Below are 8,923 nucleotides of genomic sequence, written 5' to 3' on the forward strand. Positions count from 1 at the left end.
CAAAAGCTAAAAATAAGTGTTTCCCCGCTAGACTTATTTGACAGTTAGTCATTCACAGTTGCGTTATTTTTGCATACATAATTAGTAGGCGGGATGGCGAAAACAACGGTTTCCTGGCAGGCGTTTCCTTCCCTCCCTCCTCTCACGCCCCTCGCGTTTCTCTCGCGTCTAAAACTCCCTTTCCCTTCTCCTCCAAAAGCTTGCCACGCAGTCTGATAAGAGTGGAAAAATTGCATCACCTCAAATCACAACCCACATTTTCTGAAGCTTTCCAAACGGAATAGCGCGAACTATTTTGATTTTCCAACCAGGATTTCCGGTTTTCCCATGTAAAAAGTAAGTACCACGGACGGTTACACCAAGGGGACAGGCCTTGGTGTTCTTATAATCCGGGTGTCCGTATAGCTGGTTTCGATTTGTCTTGTTATTTCCTTTCATCATCTTTCATGTTTTGCAGTAGCGTACAGGTTATACAATGAATGACATTTTCAGATGTGCATTTTCTGCCTGCCTCAAATCATAACAAAATGAACTAAGATCATTCCGTAAAATACCCTTAGCAGGCATTCTTTGTAATGGAGATCGACAGCCACGCAAATATACAGTGTGCCTTCAGTGCCTTAGATACTTGTTAATGTTTGCAGTGGGTCTTGGGACCTGCTGAACGGTATTTAAGTCGATATATACGTTGATACGTTGCAATCATGGTAGAGATGCATATATAAGGGGAACTAACCTAAACAAATGTGGGTTTCTCCGAAATTAAACAGCCAACAAAGATCAATAAATTCTCGTGAATCACTAAAGCTCTAACTGGTTTTAGTGCCGGATTTGTTGTATGGTTTGAAAGGCCTTGTTTAGGCCTGAGCCACGCCCAGGTTGGTCACCCTTAAGGTCATAAAGGCCGTATTCACACTTAACACGGATTATCCGTTGGATAATTCGCGTCCGACAGATAATACGTCTTAATTTGAAAATGAAACGGTCTTAACTTTGGATGGACAATCCGCCGGATTTTATCCAGCTGTTTTCCCGTCAATTTTGACGGATTTTGAGGACGGATTATCCGTCTCAAATCCGTCTCGAGTGTGAAAACGGCCAATTCTAAATTTCCGACGAGCATCTCGATATCCATATGGGAGTCACTTCCCTCATTTCTCCGGGATCCTTCTACACTCAATGGGCTGATTTAGCAACAGAACGGGAACGTCAACTGACTACGGGAAAGCGCGCGGAAAGGACTAAACACGACTTCCGGTGCTCAATTTGCCGCTCTGCCATTGGTCAAACCAGTTGTTTGATTTGCACGCGCCGTTGTAAACTGACGTTCCCGTTCTGTTACTAAATCAGCCTAATAAAAGGAAGCCAACATAGATATGTTTGACAGCCTACCCTTGAAAAAACTTAACCCATAGCCGTAAAAGAGCCGAAATTTTAGCCGATAACCGTAAAAGCCACCACCCCATTGAGACCCTCGCATTGGGCTGGAATTAGGCGCCTGGCAGCTGTAACAAAGTCCCACAGGACCGAAGGAACAAAGTTGTCAGTGGAACTTTAATTGAAAGATCTAAAGTGAAGACATATAAGGGTTCGATAAAATTAGAGGTTTCAAAGAGTTGCGAGGCTACTAGGAATACTAGTGGCACATTTTTTTAACAGTTCACTATTTGTAACATTAGTCTGTATTTCTTCTATTATGTGCAAAACACTGATGGGTGGTCTACGTATGGTGTGTATACGTAATGCGGCATGCCAACGTCTACTCTTGCTTTTTATTATATGGAGGAGAGTGTTCTACTGGGAACTAAACCACTCGTAGATTCCATACGCCACTTCATCCGGGACCCGAGTGGCGTATTTTCCGTATGTCACCTTTGTGAGTGTCGTATCGTTCAATGACGTCACGATTCCCGCCTTTTGCTTTTGTTGAATTGGTTTCTCCATATAATAAAAAGAACATTACACGTTGGCTCGAAGATATGAATTTTATGTTCTCGTGACAAGAACAATATCTCACTCGTTCGCTTCGCTCACTCGTGAGATATTGTTCTTGCCACTCGAACATAAGATTCATATCTTCTCGCCACCGTGTATCCTCTATATATATTACTGCCTGGCCGCTATAAGAAAGGGTAGGGAAATATGTCCATCCAGTCTGTGAAAAGGCCCATGCGGCCTAACAAGTGCATTTGAGAAAACGTTCTGGTCTTGTGATTTATTTATATTTCAAAGAGAGTTCACTTACAGCGCGCAATTAAAAGGTATGCAGAGTACTAAACTAAGTACGTGAAATGGGTACCATTTGCCAGAAGAAGGTAAACAAAATGGGTACATTTTTGGTTAAAATTTGTTATTTAAAAGAACGAGGGATTGGGCCTCGTGGAGGAGCGTTTCCGTATAAAACTTTGTTGGGTACCCACCCCCAGGGGGAGAATAAGCGTACATTAAAGATCATTAAAACAGACAGGGTCAGACAGACTCAGAGTGGATTTATTATGTGCTTTTTGAGTAAGAACGACTTTAGCAACTATCACAGGTAACTCAGGTAGATTAAGGCCTGGGTCTAAGTCGTTTATGACTTTTATGTACCGTTTCCAAAAACTATGGTTAAAGACATCCACAAGGGACGATATATGGTGAGGTAAACTAAATTTAAAAAACTTGAAAAAAGAAGGTTCAATTATTTGATCGACCACGCCCTCTATTGTTCAAAAATTGTAACCAACGATTCCCACCACTTGCCAAACAAGTAGCTCCAGTTTCTCTGTATCAAAACATTGTCCCTACAAAGTGTCTACAAAATCAGCTCGGAATGGTTCAAAGCATAACAATTGGCAGGTGCAATTGGTGTTCACTGACTAGTGCCAGTCCTCCTCCACCTAAAATTATCGACAGAAGAAAGACGTTTATTGACCTCTGTTCATTCCGATTGTTTTTACATGAAGACTGTTAGTAGCCACTTTTTGGACCTACTGAAGGAAAACGGTTTACTCTCTTTCTGGTGGGAATTTCGACTCAAAGGATTTCTCGATAAAACAGGGCGTGGCTGGTCACGTGATGCAGTTATAAACAATTTTTAAAATGAATTTGGAAGATTTCTTGGTTATGATTGGCCTTAAATTGTTAGTCACGGGATATCTTGAAAATACTTTACGTTATACCACCCCCCTTTAACAATTCTGAAAACTCCGATGACCCAGGCCTTAATCTACTTGAGAACTTCAGGGAATTTTTATTTACAGTTATATTTAACATGCAATACATTTCCTTTTGAGAGAGATTGCCGCCATTTCTCGATGTAACCGCCCGCAGACTGTGGGTTCAGATAGTCATAATTTGTGGCCATGACTGCGCTTGCTTGATTAGGAGCATGATTCGGATAAGTTAACGAGTCTACTAGGTCGCTCGAGCTGACGTCTGGGTGTGTGCACCTGCTTTGAGCTGCATTGCTCTCATCAATATATTCGTCAATTTCGCAGCGGACCAGTCTCTCTAATTCTTGTAGACCGCCTGGATTAGGAAGCTCGTACCACTCAGTTCCTCCTTCAGTATTGTAATTCTCTTTATAGTTTAGCTCGTCGTTTCTAAGTTTTCGTTTCGCTTTTCCTTCTGCGTCAGACTTTTTGCAAACAGGCCAAATTTGAAAATATTTCAACGTGAAAGGGTTCCCAGCTTTAAGGTTTGATTTTCGTTGAGTGAGATTGTCTGTAAAACCCACCTTGTAGAGTAGCGGCGGTATGTGGGGACCAGAACCCTGAGACATTCTTATCATATATACACATCCAGGATCATTTGGTTGTGACCTACACTTGGAACCAGTTCCCTCGGAGTCTGGACAAAGCGAAGTACTACCCTTTACCCCGCCACCTCCCTGGTTCTTTTGCATCTTCTTTGGGGGTGATTTGCCACCTGTGTTGCGGTGGCCTCCCCTGGCAGCTGTACTACGTTCGACAACTGTTCTTCTATTACCTTCGTCTGCGGTGGATTCTAACCAAGAAAAAAAACCTAATTGTAAAATTCTCATTTTTCGAACCTCCTAAATGCTAATAAATGAAAATTGGTATAAAACATCGGAGGTTTCAAAAAATCTGTGATTGGCTGTAAACTGGGAAATCAGTTTTGGTTCAAACAGTCAGGATCGCGGGCTCAAAATATCTCCGCTTCCATAATATTTTTTTACTGTTCGTTTAACCTTAAAGGTAACGTAAAACAAAACAAAAATTGCGCAACTTTTTTTGCAACGTTGATGCAAAACGAGTTAAGGGATACAGGGTATAGCGGTTGTATTTGTTTCAGTTTAAAGATATCTGTTACAACTGACACCTGCCTCTCCATGTGGTGCCACCTGCGACTGTGTTAAAGAAACACAATCTATTTTCTTACCTTTTATGCCATTTCTGCCTGCGCTGGGGAATTGTTCATCCTTACCCGCCGTCTCAAGAGAAACCCAAGACACCAGAAATAACACCAAGACCAGGAAGCGATAAATCGTTGATAGTGTCGTCATCATCATCAGTGTGTCTGCTAATAAAAAAAAAACACTTGTTACTAGTTTACCGACTGAGATAGCAATAACTGCTATAACTCCAAAAATAAGCATTTGAAAACAATGAATTGACAGTTGGAATATTTCTTAATCTATCCAAAAATTTGACATGATTGTTAATCATCCAATATGCTCAATAAAAATACTAGTATTATGGGATAAAAACTATCTAACTAATAGAAGTCAAATTGTAAATTATAATAATAGATTTCTTAGCAAACAAGCAACATTATGGGGAGTACCACCAGCCTCGGTCCTAGGGTCGCTTCTATTTCTGTTATGTACTGAGGATATGAGCTCAAGAATACTTTCGTATATATTCTTTTTGCTGATGACACTAATAGAGATCTTTAGATTCTAAGACGAGCACGACTACGAGTACGGGATTTTCTCAATAGTACGTAGTTCTCGCGCTTGAAGCAGCGTCATTTTGGCGGGAAAACGTGATAGTCCTAGTTATTCTACTACGAGTTTTAGCGAGAATGTCGTGGTGGCGAAAACGAGATATCAAATGTTAGAAGTTTTATCATTTTGCGATCGGGAGGGCGCGTAACTTCCTTCACTAGAGTGCTAACTTTTCTAGTGAGAAATGGTAAAATGAAGCTTTCCGGGAAGTCTATACAGTTTGGGAATACGCGAAAAAACTTTAAGTCAAATCTCGTCCTCGTCTTCGAATCTAAAGGTCTCCAATTTATCCTGCTCAAACGGCAAAGTTCATGCATGGTTTGACAAAAATCGTTTAAATATTAAACGTTTCTTATTGCTTATCAAAAAGCTAACAAAGAGGGTTTTTTTTGCAATAGTTGTTTACATGATCAAATATCTGTAAACGCGAAAAAAGTTCGCTTTTGGAAAATTTTGTTAACAGGAACTGTTCAGAAAGAGGATACTAAAATTTTAATTAAACGTAACCTGTATATTTTCAGCCATATATCTCAATAGTAGCGATCGCAAAGGCCACCGGCAAAAATTAAAAGGATTTGCCTTAGTGGGAAAGACAACTCTTGCAACCCAATCACGGTTGAGTGTTTTTCCTCAAAATTCCTTATAAGCTTCAAAATTTTCCTAACCATCGTAAAATATTTCCTTAAGTATTAACTGGCTTAAATTTTCTTTTTTATATAACAGACAAATTTAACCCCTTAAATACAAGTAGAATTTCACTAAATAAACGTATTTATTATATAGACGCAAGTGTTTTACTGAAAAATATACCACTCGTAAAATTCATAAAAACTACATCCGGGACCCGAGTGGTCTATTTTCCATAATCTCACACGTGAGTTGATCGATGACGTAATTTTGGTAATTTCTCTCTATTATTTTATCAATGTCTTTTTGTCTATATAATAAAAAGAACATTACACGGCGGCTTGAAGATATGAATTTTATTTTCTGGTGGCAAAAACAATATTTTACTCACTCGCTGCGCTCGTTCGTGAAATATTGTTTTGCCACTCGAAAAGTCATTTTATAAGTAGGTTGACTCAATGATCGTCCGGGTGACATGAAACGGTCTTTGAGTCGTCGTTTGGTTTGTACGTAAGACCCTGAAGAAGGAAGGCCGTGCCTTCCGAAATATTGGTAAAAGAAATATATATTTCCGACTGTAAAATCAGCCCTGCTTTTAATTTTTTGTTTCTATATTTCCAGTTATAGCTGATTCAGAGATCCTTTATTGGGATACGCGGTCCTTCTTTTTTTGTAAGTTGGTCCTTGCTTTCAAAATTGAATCGCATTTGTTGGCATTTTCCCATAAAACGAGAACGATCTGATTACGTCAACAAACTATCGTGCAGTACATCATCTAGAAGAGTAAATCATTATAACTGGACTTCAACTACATTACGGCTTTATGGATCTTTATGAAGGACGGATGGGGGGGACTTAGTTTTCCGCACAGGGCTTCATGTCGCGTCGCAACTCCGCCCAGAAACCCAAAAGTCTTTTAAAAGCAAGTTTAGTTTTTAATATAAAAATTAAATGACAGAATAGCAATTAAGCCGATTTCTCTCAGTCAAATTCCTAGCGTCCTGTCAACTGGTTATACTGGGGTCACTCTTAACTTATAGTTACCTGCCATTATTTAACGATCGATTAATTAATATAAAAAATTTGGTTAGAAACGGTGATGTCCCTAAGCCATGTAGGAAGGACTAAACCCTTCTTTTAGCGTCTGAAATCACAGTAAACTTTCTTACGTTTTTCAGTTGCTTGCAACGGCCAAATTAAATACCTTATCAGTTTACTGGTATTCGTCATTACTGGCAAGAGAACATAAAGCGGGTTTATGTTTAATTTCTTGTATTGCCAAGACTGAAAAGACTCCCTTGGTATTGGTTTGTATTTAACCGAGTAACTGCTAATCATTTGGGTTGATAGATGCCTTACTATCTTTTAAAAAATCCCAATCTATAGAGATCTAGCCACGTTGATTCAAGTATATTTTGTTTTCATCAGCTCTCCAAACACAGAATGAAATTAACTTTTACAAAATGTCTTTGTGTCTAATGGAAGCTCTGTTGATCATGATTCAAAATAAGTCGCTAATTCATTTTAACAAATAACAATAAAAAAGAGATTCGAGAACAATCCTTGAAATTCGTACTTCGAGTTCTTAGTGTTAAAGTGGGTAGTTTTTAAGTTGTTAAAAAACCATATATTTTCCAGCTCAAGTATTTAAGTCAAAAGTCTTTTATTTTAAGAAAGAAGATAAAACACAAACAAACAAATGAACCATAAAACTAGGGATGCTTACCAACTGTCCAAACGTGTTTTCGTCTTCACCTCTTGATGGTTGGCGATGGATGGAATGGAGCTTAACAATGAGATAACCCTGTTTTGACAGGGCAGGGTCAGAAATGGAAGAAGAGGTCCTTGAGACAGTACCATATATGGGCTATATAGGAATGCTCTGCTACCATGGGTATGGTTTCAAAACGATTAATCTGGTTTCGAGTATAGAATTTAGAGGGGTTAAATTTTGTCTAGCGCAGGGTAATATTTATTTTTAGAAGTCTGTCAACCCAGGTATATAAGTTGGCCAGCCCATTCAAAATGTCGTCAGTAGCTATAGAGTTTGACAAACCAAAAGGGTGATGTTTAACTCGATTCGATTTCATCTTGATTAAGCTCAATTTGATTGATATTTAACTTTGCGTCTATTCAACCCCAGAATAATAGTGACAAACTAATCAACAACCTCTATGGCAGTAAATGTGAATAAAAAAAAGTTCCAGTTAAAAAATTACACCATGATGTAAGTTTAATCCTAGAAGGTGGACAGGTGTCCTGGCTCATTTGTTAATTCAAGTCATGACTATGACTGGTGCCTCTTTTTCTACTAATCTTTGCATTGTGTTATGGTTACAAATCGGTGTTTTTCCCTGAAATGATGCTTAGTTCTTTCATGTTTGTCTTTAGCCATCTTGTGATGCGAGAAACTGCCGTTGGGCTGAAACGCTTCATCCTCTTTCGAATTCCGCCATTGTCTCGTCACATCTCACCAAGTTTAAGGCTTTTTAACTTTACGGGTTACCAGTTATGACCTTGTGACGTTTTGGTGTTCTATTCAATTGATGAATTTACTTTGTTTATTTAATAACCCTTTTCGGCTATAATAGGAAAATGAGGGACAAACTAAACAACGCGGCCGGACCTCTTGTTAGGTAATTAATAATAATATGGAAAAGTCGAACGAAGAAAATGAAGAAGAAGTTTGAATTAACTGTAAAGCATATCGAGTGGATGGTGTGCTAAATCACTTGGTGAGTGGTGCCCCTATATATATCTACGAATATTTAATAATATAAGTTCATTGCACAATTTCACCATGTTTAAGGTGTCAGTCTTTTTAATTGAATTATAATTAATAACTTTGTTAATTTTTTTTTTCGCTTTTTCAACATCAGGATAGTAGTGGCTTCTAATCAACACTCTTTATTGTAGGTTAAATGTACATAACTGAAAATATTAATTTGTACTTACAGAATTATTGTCAAGGAATTTGAATTTTAAAAGCTGTACGAAGCTAATCGACTTTTGATACTTTGGGGTGGGCAAGAGTGTGTTTAAGGAAGTCGTATAGATCGTATAGGGCCTCAATTGATCATGAAAGCAATTTTTTTTACATTGTTAAATACGAAAAGAGTTACCGTTTAACTCTACTTTCAAAAACTTTATTCAGTATTATTTCTTTTATATTGTATTCAAAATTTGACGATTTACTGAGAAGGTTTCGGCTAGGCCGATCACTACGCTTTATTCCCTTTCAAACCAATTGTTTTGTGATAAACATATTTTATTTAATTTTCTCGTACTAAATTATCATTTCTTTCACAAATTTCACAATATAGTGTTAAAAGCTTTGCTTAATTT

Source organism: Porites lutea, chromosome 9 (assembly GCF_958299795.1).
Source record: "Porites lutea chromosome 9, jaPorLute2.1, whole genome shotgun sequence".
NCBI classification, from domain to species: domain Eukaryota; kingdom Metazoa; phylum Cnidaria; class Anthozoa; order Scleractinia; family Poritidae; genus Porites; species Porites lutea.